At 34.9% G+C, this 15860-nt stretch overlaps 1 protein-coding gene across 3 annotated transcripts in view; it reads left to right on the forward strand.

Moving 5' to 3' along the window:
- Positions 1-15860, forward strand: part of SOX5 (SRY-box transcription factor 5) — a 1030759-nt gene that overhangs the window by 339565 nt on the left and 675334 nt on the right. For 2 of the 3 annotated variants that reach the window (XM_055095845.1, XM_063593159.1), the window contains one exon: positions 9707-9781. The gene's annotated coding sequence lies outside the window, so the exon portion shown is untranslated. Of the gene's footprint in view, positions 1-9311; positions 9782-15860 lie in introns of those variants that run through there. The other variant, XM_055095846.2, reaches the window with a different exon arrangement.

Consider the following 15860-nt stretch of genomic DNA (forward strand, 5'->3'; position numbering starts at 1 on the left):
ATATTTTTAAAATGTTTCTTAGCATAATCTAATTGCTTGGAAGAGCTAATATATTAACAACTAGTTATCAGTAATCATTTATTCACTTACTTATTTCTATTAATCCTATCCCCTCCCAAAACATGCTCTAACAAAATCCTTCAGTTCAGAACTAGTTCCCATTCCCTCATTTCGCGAAATTCTTGCATAAAACCTAGATATATCGCTTTTACATGGTAGTTTGTAACGTGCCTTGATGAACGCCTGCTTTTTCCATTAAATCTGCTCCACCCACATTCAGTCTTCACAATTTCAGCGAATAGTAATTCCATCCTTCTATTTGCTCGTTTTAAGCATGTAGGAGTCATCCTTGACTCCTAGCTTTCACTCATACCCCTGTCCAGTCCACTGGCAAAACCTCCGTGCAGAAAAAAAAATTCCACATTCACCACTGCTACTCTGGCCCAAGATAAAATAAACCATTGCCTGGAATATTAAAATAGACTCTACCCTGACCTACTTTAAGCTTATTCTTAACATAGCCCTGGAAATAAATAGGGACATTTTTGGTGGTCAAAAGACCAGGGCAATTCTACTGGCATTTTATGGGCCCAGTTTAGAGACACTAAATGGCCTGCCATGTGCTTGGTGGTGGGGGGGAAAAAGAGGAGCTGTCCACTCAGAATGCCAATAACAACCTCACTGAGAAATATTGAACCAATTAAAACCTAAGTCACCTGATTTTCCACTTATGCTCAAACCTCCACATTGGCTTTTAATTTTTCTAAGAACAGAAGCCAGTATCCTAACTATGGCCTACAAGGCCTTACACAACCCTTGCCTTCCCCCTGGCTTATCTGACCTCACTTCCTATTACTCTTGCATTCACTCACTCCATTGCAGCCATTCTGAAAATACAGTATGCCATTATGCTATTTACTCTGTATGAAAAGTTCTTTCCCCAATTTACACATCCCTCACCTCCTTACTCATATATCTTCTTTTCTAGTCACCCTGCTTAAAATTGCAGATCCTGCTCTCAGATTCTTATCTACAAACTGTTTTTGTCTCCAAAGCACTTGTTGCTATTTAATACATTGTGTTGTATTCTTGTCTTTCTTTACTCACCAGACTGTAAGCTGCATGAGAGATTTTTGTCCGTTTTGTTCCCTGCTGTGATCACATTGCTTAGAATAGTATCTGGCATGTAGTAGGTGCTCAGTGGGCAGTTTTTGAGTGAATAAATTTAAACTTATAACAACCTTAGGTAGTATTGCATTAAGAAATGGAGATTTAAAAGCTGAAAGAGGCTAGTAGATTTGTCAAGAGACACTTAACTAGTAAAAAGAAGAATTTACACATGTTCTCATGAATACATTTATTCATCTACTAAGTATTTATTAAACTCTTATTTGAAGTCGGGCTCTGTTTTAAGTGCTGGAGGTAAACCAATGAACAAAATAGACATGGTTATAAAACAAATTAATTTTAGAGATGGCAAGTGCTATATAGGAAAGAAAGGAAAGGAAGACGGAGGAGTGATGGATGGGGTGGAGGAGGCCTTCATGTCTTGTATTTTTTTCACTATAACCTGACTAGCTCATTTCCATATTAGTAACAATTACTTTATTTAATGCGTTAGCAAACACTTGAAAACAAAATGGGGAATTGATACACAGGCATAGTTTGAAGAGGTTATGTGATATATTGGGAAGAAAATGGATTTTGACATCAGGCCATCCTGAGTTAAAATCTCAGCTCTGTCACATGGGACCATAGACAACTAAGTCCAACCCAGTATCCTCATTTGTTAAGTGGAGTTAACCATGGGCACTTCATGGGGTAGTTGTGAAATCAAAAACCAGTGTAGATAAGGTGTCTAACACGAAACACAATAAGTCAATACATGTTTTCTTCAGACTTTTGGCTACTACATAGGAAGTGGAGTAAAATGTGATATAAATCCAAAGATAATGATAGTTTTCTGACTCTATGAGTTTGGTTATTCAATACTGTTTGGAGGAAACTTCATGTTTATATGACGAGCACTGCCGTTCAAAATGTTGCTTTTCTATTCTTAAGAGCAGGCAGAATGCTAGAAAAAATTCTAGCAGGGATGCAATTAGATACTTCCAATTGGATGGGGTGCACCAGTAGAGATCTGTGTGCTGTGGTGGAAGACTGGGTATGAGGGGACTAGGTGCCAACTTAGAACCTTTGGAAAACATTTTTTTGCCCCGTTTAAATAATAACATATAACCTATGTATGTTTTGTCACTTTATTTAATAGCCCTTTTATTATTAGGAAAGTTATAAAATTTCTTGGAGAAATATTTAGAAAATATAGTTTAGCAAAACAAGAAAGTAAAAAATTCCTGTAATTCTGAATTAGCACTGTAACGTTGCATATTTATACTTTGAATCATTTTTATATCGTGTGAATGTGTGTGCATCATTAGTTATATAAAGTACAAATCCTCTGATTATTTCCCAAAGTTAATACTTTGGAACATTAATGTTTTGGAAGAAAATTAATGTTATTTGATAATTATTTATCTCAGTGGTTAACTATATAAATGCTATATCTACTTGATGATAATGATGATACTATCTTCTATATCTAGTATAAATCATCTCACTTATTTTATCACTGGAAATTTCTACCTTGTAATTTTTCACATTATTTATTTATACACATTACAATATCTGCTGTTACCTCCTAACACAGAATTCTTGTCTGATTAATCTACTTAACTTTCAAATAGGCAGGAAAAAAAAGCTATTGACATTAATTACCGAGTTTTGTAAGCGATTAGTTCAATTAATCATCACTTTAAAGATGAGGAAACTAAGGCTCAGAAAGGTTTTACCACCTATAATAAGTTGAGGCCTGAACTCAAGCTTACATCTGTGTGATCCCAAAGTACATGTTATTTTTATCTCTCCATTCTGCCTTATCTTATATGCAATATCTTATAATAAGTGCTCGAGAACTTTTTGTTGAGTAAATGAACAGATGAGTGGTTGGATGGTTTCTGTTCAACAAATCCCCAATTTAACTCAAAGCAATGTGCATGAGGGATTGGAGCCTTATTTAAATTTCAGTGGCAGAAAATACACTTGAATAGTAAAATATGTTTTAACTAAACAGAGAGGTTAGACACTTAGGTGGTATAACTGGAATTGAGGCTGTTTAATCATATAACTCTTATGATCATGAAATTGGATAAATGTGAGTCCCTTAGGATATGTAGCCTCTTGAGTATTTCATTAAATGCATTCTTATTAAAATTAAAGATTAAATAGATAGAAGTGGGGAACTTCAATTTTATGTCACTGAAATTTGATGTTTTTAGAAGTTTGAATTATTATGGAGACAAAATAATTGTATATGTTTTTAAGGCACATGTGATATGTTTATTTGAGCACACAATGTGTAATAATCACATCAGGGTCATTGGGATATCCATCAACTCAAGCAATTATCGTTTCTTTGTGTTAGGAACATTTCAATTCCACTCCTGTAGTTATCATGAAATATATAATAAATTATTGTGAGCTGTAGTCACCCTATTGTGCTACCAAACACTAGATCTTATTCTTTCTAACTGCATTTTTGAACCCTATTAATCATCCCCTTCTTATTCCCCCTCTTTCAAAATTTGATGTTTTTAAAGCAGATGTTTTCTCATTTATTTATCTATTTGGGTTTTGCAGCTAAAATTTTCTTTTATAACAGTCACTCTCACATTGATAATTCAAAAATCTCTATGGTTTTACAAAATTCTAAAATGTCTATGATTTCCAACTATTAACAAACTGTATTCTAAAAGTTGCCATACTTTGAGTTAAAAAATATTTCTACAGTCTAAGCCTTGATAAAGAGACAGTGACACTTGGATTGTATTACAATACTTGAGTATTGTTGAAAGACTAATCTCTGAAGACTAATTTAAAAGTAGAACATCTTCCTATTACACATTTTATTATTAGTTTTTAGCCATGGTATGCCATTAATGTTATGTATCAGGGAGTAATCTACACTTATTTTGTATCATCTTAACATTGTTAGATTTTTCAAGGTAGATGTATATACTTTTTTTAAAAAAATGATAATGAGACTAAGTTAATGTGTTTTTGTTTCATAGTATGTAATTTTTAAAAGACTTGTTTGTTGAGTTATAATTTATGTACCATACAATTCATTCATTCCAAGTGTTCATGTCAGTGTTTTTTAGTGAGTTCATGGATTATTCAGTGTCACCACTACCCAATTTTAAAATATTTCCATCTGACAAAAAGAAGCTTTGCACTCATTTTCACTCTCCATTACTCCTCCAGTGTTCCCCCATAACTCTAGGTAGCCATTGATCTGCTCTCTGTCTCTATAGATTAGCCTATTTTGGACATTTCTTATACTTAGAATTATACAATATATGGTCTTTTGTCACTGACTTCTTTCACTTGATAAAATGTTTTTAAGATTCATCTGTGCTGTAATATGTATTGTATTCCTTTTTAAGGCTGAATAATATTTCACTGTAATGGATGTACCAAATTTTGTTTATTCATTTGTCAGCTAGTTAAAAATAATTTAGATTATTGGTAACTTTTGACCATTATAAATAATGCTGCTATGAACATATGTATACACATTTTTGTGTGGACATAGGTTTTTATTTCTCTTGGGTATACACTTAGGAGTAGAATGGCTGGGTCATTTTGGTAACTCTATTTGTAAACTTCTAGGAATTGCAAACCACTTTCCATAGCAGCTGCAGCATTTCATATTTCCACCAGCAATCTATGAGCGTTCCCACATCTCTATAGCCTCACCAGTGCTTGTAATTATCTGTCTTGTTTTTATAGCCATCCTAGTGGATATATAGTGGCATGTCATTGTGGCTTTGGTTTACATTTCTCTAATGGATAATGATATTGAGCATCATCTTTGTACATCTTCTCTAGTGAAATGTCTATCAGATCTTTTGCTCATTTTTAAATTAGTTATTTGACTTTTCATTATAGAGTTCTAAGAGTTCTTTATACATTGTGGATGTAAGTCAGTCCCTGGTCAAGTGTATCATTTGCAAATATTTTCTCCCATTCTGTAGGTTGTCTTTTCACTCTCTCGATAGTGTCCTTAGAAGGAGAAATGTTTTTAATTTTCATGTCCAATTTATCTGTTTATTTCTTTTGTTGCTTGACATATCTATTGGTATTGTGTCTGACAACCCATTGCTAAACCCAAGGTCATGAATATTTACATTTTCTTCTAAGACTTTTATAGTTTAGTTTCTACATGTAGGTGTATGTCATCCATTTTGAGTTAATTCTTATTTATATATGAGATAAGGGTCCAGTTTAATTCTTTTGGTTGTGAATATTTTGTTATCCCAGAATAATTTATTGAAGATTGTATTACGTTCTAACACTAATTCTCTTACATCAGCTGGGTGTCCTGTAGTTCAATTCGATCTGACGCTAACTATTTGCAGTTAACATCAGATCCTACAAATTCAAGGACAAGGTCGTCAATTAGACTGTCCTTACTTCAAAGGTCAACTGCAAGTGGGGTCCCCAAGCTACCCTTATTTCTGCTTGGCAGAATTGGCTACAAAATTGGGAGTTCCTAAGAACCACTTTAAGGTTTGATAGTTCACTAGAACTGTTATGCCCAGACCGTTTGTTCCCCAAAGAAGACCACCAGAGTCCAGAGTCAAAGCCAAGCGGCAAGGATCTTTACTACAAGTTCGAACCTGGTCCCTCCATTTCACCGCATACAAGAGGGCCCCGAACAATGCGAGTGTTTGCTTTTTTATAGCCTGAAAGTTACAGGGGAACAAAGGAATTCTTTTGGTTCCCGCTCTTTCAGTAAAACTTTGAACGGCTGTCCCCTCATCTGTCCCCTTATCGGAGACTTTCCTGGTGGTGTTTGTACTGGGCTTGTTTGTTTTGAGCCTGGGGCTGAGGAATGTGCCCGGTTCTTTTCAGAACAACTTACCTATCTCACAAAAAGTGCTATACTTAACAATTGCCATTTTATTATAAAGGATTTAAATGAGTAGCTGGATAAAGGGGTACACAGGATATGTCTGGAATAATCTGGAGCACAAGTTTCTGTCTTCATGGCGTTGGTTGCAACACCCTTCTGGTACATCAGTATGTTCACTATCCTGGAAGCAATTCAAGCCTCATGTTCGTAGTTTTATTTGATTTTTAAGATGGAGTCTTGCTCTGTTGCTCAGGCCGGAGTGCAGTGGTGTGATCTCGGCTCACTGCAACCTCTGCTGCCCAGCTAAAAGTGATTCCCCGGCCTCAGCCTCCCGAGTAGCTGGGATTATAGGCGTGCACCACCATGCCCAGCTAATTTTTGTATTTTTGGTAGAGATGGGGTTTTGCCATGTTGGCCAGGGCTGGTCTTAAACTCCTGAACCTCAAGGTATCCGCCCTCCTTCTTGGTCTCCCAAAGTGCTGGGATTACAGGCATGGGCCACCGCACCCGAGCTCACGTTCATAGTTTTTATTCAAGGTATTTATTACATAAGCATGTAATTGGCCATGTGACTAAACTCAATCTTCAGATCTTCTTCTTTCCCCAGAGGTAGGAGGGGACTGGAAACGCCATCACTCTAATTACATGGGAATTTTTTTTTTTTTTTTTTTCGAGGTGGAGTCGCGCTCTGTCACCCAGGCTGGAGTGCGGTGGCGTGACCTCGGCTCACTGCAAGCTCGGCCTCCCGGGTTCACGCCATTCTCCTGCCCCAGCCTCCGGAGTAGCTGGGACTACAGCCGCCCGCCACCACGCCCGGCTAAATGTTTTGTATTTTTAGTAGACACGGGGTTTCACCGTGTTAGCCAGGATGGTCTTGATCTCCTGACCTCGTGATCCGTCCGCCTCGGCCTCCCAAAGTGCTGGGATTACAGGCGTAAGCCACCGCGCCCGGCCGGGATTTTTTATTCTTTTGACAACCTCCCCCATCCTGTAGGCTATCTGTGGCAACAACCCTGTGCCACCTCATTAGCATAACAAAGGCACATCTATCACTCAGGGAATTTCAAGAATTTCTGAAACTCTGTGCCAGGAACCAGGGACAAAGACCAGATTTAAAAAAATATATTAATACTTATATGACAACTATTCTTCCTTCCATTGACTTGTCTGGGCAACCTTATCAAAAATCAACTAGCTACAAATGTATCGGTTTATTTCTGTACTCTCAATTCTGTGCCATTAGATCTATATGTGCATCCTTATACCAGTACCACTAATGTCTTAATTATTGTAGCTTTGTCATAAATTTTGAAGTTGGAAAGGATACATCCCCTTTTTCTTTCTTTCTTTTTTTTTCAGGATCGATGTAGCTATTTTGGACTTTTTGTATGTCTATATGAATTTTAGGATCAGCTTGACAGTTTCTGTAAAAAAGCCAACTGGGATTTTGATAAGAATTGTGTTCAATCTGTAGATTAATTGGCGAGTATTATCATTTTAAGAATATTAAGTTTTCTCATCCATGAATGTGGGTTGTCTTTTCATTTTTTAGATATTCTTTAATTTTTTTCACAGATGTTTATAGTTTGTGATTCACAAGCCTTAGACTTCTAATGTTAAATTTATTCCGAAGTATTTTATTCTTTCCATGCTATTATAAATAGAATTGTTTCCTGGATATCGTTTTCAGAATGTTCATTACTAGTTTGTAGAAATACAATTGATTTTTATATATTGATCAACTATCCTGCAACCTTACTGAACTTGTTCTTTAGCTCTTATAGTTTTTTAATTACTTCCTTAAGATTTTCTAAGTAAAAATGATAACGTTATCTACAAATAGCGATAATCATACTTCTTTCTTTCCAGCCTGGATGCCTTTTCTTTCTGTTTCTTATTTAGTGAACCTGTATGAAATCTCTAATAAAATGTTGAATAAAAGTGGTATGAGCAAACATTCTTGTTCCTTAGTTTAAGGAGAAAACAGTTAATGTTTTGCCATTAAGTATTATAGTTGTAGATTTTTCATAGATGGTCTTTACTAGGTTGAGGAAGTTTCCTTCTATTGCTAGTTTGTTTAATGTTTTGATGGTTTTAAAGCAGGGTGTTGGATTTTGTCAGATGCTTTTCAGCATCTATAGAGATATTGTATGATTTTTCCCTTTATTAATATGGTACGGTATGTTATTTGATATTTATATGGTAAATCAACTTTGCATTCCTGGGATAAATCCTACTTGGTTATAGAGTGTAATTCTTCTTGCCATTTTATGTACTCTAAAATGATCTAAATATTCCAAAATTATTTAGGCTTTTTAAAATGAAAAAGAATATAAATTAATAAATAAAAGTTGCACAAGTCACCTGGTCTTAGATTACCTCTAAGTCTGCAGCTCTGGTATTTTAGACCAATATTTCAGAAGTGGAATTCTGTTTTCCTGTAAGTACAGTTTGAAGTATTGTCATTAAAATACTGACCTGCATAATCTGGTTGATAATATAGGACCAACCTAAGACAAAAAATTGATAAGCTTTTTATTTATACAATTTTAATAAGCTTGTTGCAAGATCCCACATATAATTAATAAATGCGTAAACATCTTGAAGTCATATAATGTAGTCATTTTGGTGGCCAAAGCTTAAAAAGCAGACAATAGCTGATGAACTTCCCCATATAAAAACTATTCAACAATCACAAATAAATAATAAAATCATAATAAAATAGCTGTATGTATTGAAAACTTAGATTTGGGGTTCATGACAAGCTTATGAAGCCATTTTGTAGATTGGGAAAATAAGCCTCCAAGAGGTTAGATAAATTTGCAAAAACATTCCCAGAAATCAATAATTAAATTCTGCTTTTATGACCCTGCAGTCTGTCTCTGATAAAGTGACTACTTATAGAGTGTTTCTGTTTTTATTTTGTTCTATTGTTGGTATTTTTGCCTGGAAATTATTCAATGGGTTTATGAAGTATTTATTCTTCTATAACTTAGTGTCCTAGTACAATGTAGCACCGTGCTTTGCTAAGTGCTTATGTATTCTATAAATTTTATTTCATAAATTTATACATATACGTGTATTCCATAAGTTTTATTCTATAAATTTATACACATATGTATTCCATACATTTCAGTGCCCATTAGAATGTTTTGCATAAAGTATTGTAGCTCTAAGTAATATTACATTATATATATATATTTTAAACTATCATGAACTATAAAAAATGGTTGTAATTGTCTCAGTAAAACTAGGCTTAGGATCACTTCAGGCTATACACACACACTTGTGTGAGTGAGTTTGTGCATCACACATGCATGCTCACATGGCTGAATTAATCATATGATGACTTTTAAGTGATTTAATTGATATGGCTCCAAAATAATTAGTTCATATTTTTACATTTCAGTTGTCGCTGTATCTTGAAATGTCATTAATAAAAATTGTTTAGTTTTTCATTGATTTTTCATTCATTAGCCACTAACTAGCACAGTCGTATGAGTTTGATGTTGTTTTATGGCTATGAATCTGGTCTAGAAAAAAAAATTATTATAATGAAAGTACTTAATATTTTTTCCAACATTTTGCAATAGAAATCTCATTTAACTATCTTTATCATTTTCAATTTTTTTATTTGAGTATTTGGAATTACTTTGATTTCTCACTTAATATTTTCTTTCTTTGTTTCAATTTTTCTTTCTTTTTCTTTTCTTTTCTTTTTTTTTTTTTTAGCATTTCAAGAAACAGATAATATCAAGGACATCAGGACACCGGGAGTGGGAGAGATTGGACTGGGAGACTCAGCAGGTCAGGACATTTACATTACCATTTGCTGGTCATTCTTTTGCCATCAGTTTTACAATTCTCAAATCTCTTGCCACTTGCTTATTTCTTCCATGTGCTTGAGTTGTTCTTGGTTTGCAAATTATGAATAATACTCTAATAATGTAGGAAGCTGAGCATTTGGGCATCTTCCTTTTATAGTTTGAAGATGAAAATAATTTAAAAACTATCAAGAATAGAAAAAAAATCTTACATAAGTTACATAGATGCCTGAATTTATATTTTCTCTCTATTTTTTTCCTTGTATAAACTGTTTTGAAATGAAACTTCTTAATGACTTTCCCTTAATGACTTTTAAGAATCAAATTCTTAAAACATGTAGAATGTTAATAAATATGTAATTGTAGGGAGGAGCACCCAGGTCCATGAAAATCGAGTTTCTTCTCTTCTCTGCCATGTACTCTGTGCTGGTGTCCACCTCTAAAAGCTCTTGACACTCTTCAGAGTCAATCTGTTTGCCAACGCTAATAGTAACTACAGAATATTGACTACCATGTATGAAATGAGAGTTAATTAAATCAATTTCTATGTAAATAAAAGATCTCAATAGTCAAAGAGTCTCCTGGGAGCATTCAGCAGTCATTGTGCAAGGTTAGTTTTAGTCACATTTCTCAGTAAGCTAGAGCCACAGTGGCCTTTGAAGTCCCCATTGCCATGAATGTGGCTAATGGCTGTGTGTTCATTCCTTGGTCCAGGGAAGTGTCTTGGTTGTTTCAACAATGCTCACAACTCTCACTATTATTGCTTAGTTATGAGTGAAGACTTGGTGGTCCCCTCCTTCCTTGTAACCCCTCCCATGTTACTGCTTCCACAGCTCCCCTGGAGTGTGTCTTAGCTCCTGCACATTCAGGTCTTCTGTAGAACAACTACCAGTGGCATTTTCAGTTTTCATTATACAGAGAGATAAATGTCTTTGTCCTTCAGTGTGATCAGATCTCTTCAGTTAAAATGACTTACTCATAAAGGAACTAAGCTTAAAGTTATTCTATCTGGATGCCTCAGAGATTTTGTTATGTTTTAGCATGAACATTAGGACATTAGGGATTGGACACATTTTTATTGGCATGTACCTTGAGAGAACACTGCTTACCAGCTTAAAGGGAAGATAAATTTCGACTATATCTTCATGCAATGCATATGCTTAACTCTCTGCTTTTAGCTAAATGGTAAGAGTCCTGCAAAAAGCTGTATTTAAAATGATACGCCAAAGTAAGTGTGTCTGCACTGATTCTTGTAGAGTTAAGAACCACTCTTCAATGATACTTTGATAAAGAGTATTCTGATAATAAACATTCCCAAATTTTTAGTTTGCAAATATTACGGAAATAAACATTAAAACCAAATAAGTTGAAGCTAAACGTTGTGGGTGTTCTTCTCATCCAACAATTATATAAATATTGCCCTTAAATTGAATACACTTGTTGTTTGGCTTTCGCATGTTTGGAAGCAAAATAAGGAAGGGACAAACATCTCATAGATCCCTATAGTCTTATGAGACAGAAAGAAACTTGGTCCAATCAACTTATTTCACAAGCCTAAATAACTATCCTCTGTCACATGAAACATTAGTAACAGAACTAAATCTATGTTTCTTGGCATGATGCAGGTCTACTACATTATGCTACCTCACAGGTTATGGAACACAAATCATTCTGTATACTACATTGTGCACACACATAAAAATACCATCATATTTGCCATTTTGCCAACTTATCATTTGATAAAGAATGCTATTGGTACTAACACTTCACTTTGGATTATACTAATATTCAAAGAAGTCAAGAACTTAAAAATGTTTTTGATAGAGTCATTTCCCTGGAGAAGTTTTCTGTTTAGCTAGATGAAATAAAAAGATGATTATCCATTCATTAATTCATTTATTCATACAAGGAAAATTCCTACTCTCCCAGAGCTTTCATTCCTATGGAAGAAAACATAAAGTGAAGATTTTGATGTGTATGTCAGTGGGGATAAGTACTAAGAAGAAAAATAAAGCAGAGATACTAGAGAACACTGAAAGACCACCTCAGATACACTGTCTAGGGAAAGGCTATTTGATAAGGAGAGAATGGAATAGAGTACTGAATGGAGTAAGAGAACAATTTCAAAATGTGGGGGAAGAGAGGTACATTCAACAGGAAGAGCCAGTATGAAGAGTGTGCTTGGTGTGTTGAAGGAATGGCAAGGGCAGTGGCAGGAAGACAGAAGCAGACAAGTGAGAGATGACGCTATGGAGGATGAGTGGTGTTCATCATTTACAGCCTGGTAGACCATAATAGGACCTTGACTATTATTCTGAGGGAGATGGAGATCATTAAAGGAATCTTAGCAGATGAGGAGCATGTTATGGTTCATATGTTTTAAGGATCAGTCTCACTTACAAGTTGTGTACATCATTTAAAAAATGTCCCCTTATAGACAGAATCTAAATTATGAGTAAAAATAGATTTAATAATGATTAGGGTAACATTGTCTAACCAGGATATTGACTGATGATTGTGTTCAAGGGGCTAATGTTAGATAATACAGCTATCCTTTTTCTTTTCCATGTCTTTAATTTGCAGAATTCTCTTGAATTTGAATTACGGTTTTTGGCTTTGTATAATAACATTGTTTTATAATAGGGACCTTAATGATAATGATATATAATATTTAAAAATTGTGTGCATTCAGTTAGTTGCTTGGCACAGCTGAATTTCTCATTTGTTTGCCATTTATAATTTCAACCCTAACCACATAACTTTCTGTAAGTCCAGAAGGAAGTCCTGAATTTTGTCTCCTATTTGAAAGAGAAGATGTTTGAAAATTATGTAACTCTTTTATTATAATTATCCCAATCCATGAGACTATTTATGAGCAGGAAAGACAGAGTAGTTGAAACAAATCAATTTAGTATGAATTAGCAGGCATGAATTCTGGAGGCAGCTCTGAAACTTACTAGCTGGGTGACTTGGCATCTTTGACCTCTGTTTGCCTCCTCCATGACCTATGGGAGAAGTGCAGTGTTGTTATTGCTGCAGTTCCTTCACATTTGTCAAGCCATTGTACACATATTAGGTAATAAAGAGAAAATGGGTGAATAAAGAGTTACTTACATTAGAAGTAACCATTTATAATACAAATGAGAAAATAAGGGATATGGTTTCATATAAATAACAGAGGATAACATCCATATATATTTTCAGAAAATTATTAGGTTAAAGTAGATATTATTGATACTTGGAAGGAAGAATTATTTCTAAAAGTGTCATTTGTATCATGTGAAGAATCAAAATAAATATTTAAAAAGTAATTTGGGAGGTGGGGAGTGCCTTCTACTAGCAATCTTGTGGCAGCAGTTTTCAATTGCCAAATAAGTATTTACCAAAAAGTTTTCACATTTCTAATTAATGCATTAGAAACTATTTTAAAACTCTACCTAAGTTATCTAGGCTTAGATTTTCATGATTTGCCTATCAGAATATTCATGCAACAAAAATATATACATACATACCTGCTTATGAATATTTAATATTATTTTCCTAAAAATTATTATTCTAAATTCTTTCCTTTTCAGTCATAAGAGTAAGAATCATATTTATGATTCAACTGATAAATAAGGAAATTATTCTTTGACATTATTTTTTTGGAGAGGGCATGCCTACTTCCACTTCACATATTCATCTAAGATTGTTTTTGAGTCTGCAGTGATTCCTGTCACTTTCTGCCACAGACAGTGGAGGAAATTCTCCACTCCCATAAGAGTTAGTTCCTCCACCTATGCTTACCCATTGCCTGTTCAACAAACTTTGATTCTCTTCTCCAGTACCTTCAACTTCTTCTGCATTACTAGAAGCAAAATATTTAAATGCTCAAATTTCTCATCTAAAAACAAATAAAAACTTTTTTTAAATTTTACTTTTTCCTTTAGCTACCACTCCCTTCATGTACAAATTTCCCTAAAGCCTTATCTTAAATTGCAGTCATTTTCTTTTCTCCTCCCCAATCCTCTGCACTCTTCCGCTTCTATCATGCCAAATCTTGCTAAGATCATCAATAACCGTTATCTTGCTAAATCCAAAAGGTATTTTTTAGTCATTGTCTTATTTCATCCTTAGTTTCATTCAGCTGCATGAATGACTTTCCAACCCTCACCCCATTTTTTTGGTTGTTTTTGAAGGACTGTCTTCCCTCTGCTTTTCACTTGGAAGTGAACCTGTCTTGTTCTCCACTTCATCCCTAACACACTATTTAAAGTGCTTTCTAATAGCATGTGTTGAATAAATTTGGCGTGAAGAGCTATAGCCAAATGAATACAATGTGAAATCCAATGCCATAAAGGCTGCAAAAGATCTACAAGGTGACAGTGTATAAGGCTTCATAGAAAAGAGAAAGTTCCATAGACAAGGCAGTATTTGAGCTGGGCTTTAAAGGATGCATATGATTTTGCCCAGCAGAGATGTTGGACAGTGGGAAGATTGCCAAGGATATATTTAAAGCTCTGGTGTCTTATGTTCCTCTTGGGCTTGAGTTTGGATGCAACACAGGGGATACAAAAGGAAAATAGTGACTATAAAGGTAAGTTGGGTTCAAATAATAAGAAGACTTTGAATCTTATGCTAAGTGGTTTGTCCTAACTCCACAGGACTTGGGGAGTCATTAAAACTTTTTGTTTGTCTTGGGAAAGTAGGGTGATGATTAGGGCTGTGCCTTGGATTAATTAATTCTTATGATGTCACTCTGAGGCTGATTGATTTATAAACTGTATGGCTATAAGAAGGAAGATAGAATACTAATGCAGTCATGAAGTAAGAGTTCAGGAAAGTCAGGCATGAGTGGTAACACCAGGGTGCAGATACAAGCAGAAATCTGAAGATGGAATCCATAGGTTTTGATGTCTTCCTAGAGTGCTAAGGGATCAATTTCAACTTTGAATAATGGAAATAAAGGCCGTACAATTCACAGATATAGGAAATCACAAAAAGCCGTTTGTTTTTATTGATTTATTCTTTTTATAAAATTTTTGTCAGAGGGCATGAATTGTTTTGAGAGTCTTTATATTTGAGTTACCAATATTGATATATTGAGGAAGTATTCCACACTGGAGATTCTGGAACCTGGCATGAGAGTTGACGATGCAGCTATATGAATTTAGACTTGATGCTGAAAGTTGCCTCCTTAGTGGAAGAAGGGCAATCTAGACTGAGGGGATAGCCTGCAAGACGAGGATGCTGAATGCCATGTAGAATTTTGAAGATCACGTGGAATAGTGGAAATAAAAGAAACTCTCAAGTTTGAGTTGTAGCTTTGCTGCTTTACAAACTATATGGTCTTGAAGTAGCATTTGGTTTGTTTATTCATTTATTTATCCTTAATATCTGCCCAGGGCCCTCCTGAGTGGTCTGCAAACAGTAAGCACTAAATGCAGGCTTTATTGGCTCACTAGGATATAATCATTTCTACATTATGGATTTTTTTGAAGTATCAAAAGTTGTTTGTGTATTCATTCATTTATTCATTCATATATTCTTACTGAGTCTTACTCTGTGACAGGCACCCTTATTATATTGCCTGACTTCTCCTCCATCTCATTTCTTGGCTAGTATTTTCATTGGTTCAACTTGGCGATATTGTTCTCGGTTATAGGAAAAAGATTGATTGATTTAGATCCCATCCATCTATAGAGTCATGCCATTTACATCTCAGACTACATTTCCTCTGCCTCAAGTTGGTTGAGACAGCTCCAAAAGGAAGTGATGGCGAATGTTGCCTTTACTTTTACAATAACAGAAAAGAATCTTTCTGCTGATTTCATTTAGACGCTTACAGTAAAATATTTAACTCACAAATGATTTAAATCATCCTCTTTAACAGTAGTTAAACACACTGATGTTACAGAGATCTGCCAAACATAACTATTATCATATGACTACTGAGAAGTTTTTGGACAGAAGTGCTCGTTAGAAGAGGGGAGCCCTATTCCCTGAATGCTGAATGAGTGCTTGCCTGGGGTGTCCCCAGAAATAGGAGCTGACACAGGTGTTCGGCACAGTTGCTTACTGCT

The sequence above is a fragment of the Pan paniscus genome, chromosome 10, assembly GCF_029289425.2.
Source record: "Pan paniscus chromosome 10, NHGRI_mPanPan1-v2.0_pri, whole genome shotgun sequence".
Lineage (NCBI taxonomy): Eukaryota > Metazoa > Chordata > Mammalia > Primates > Hominidae > Pan > Pan paniscus.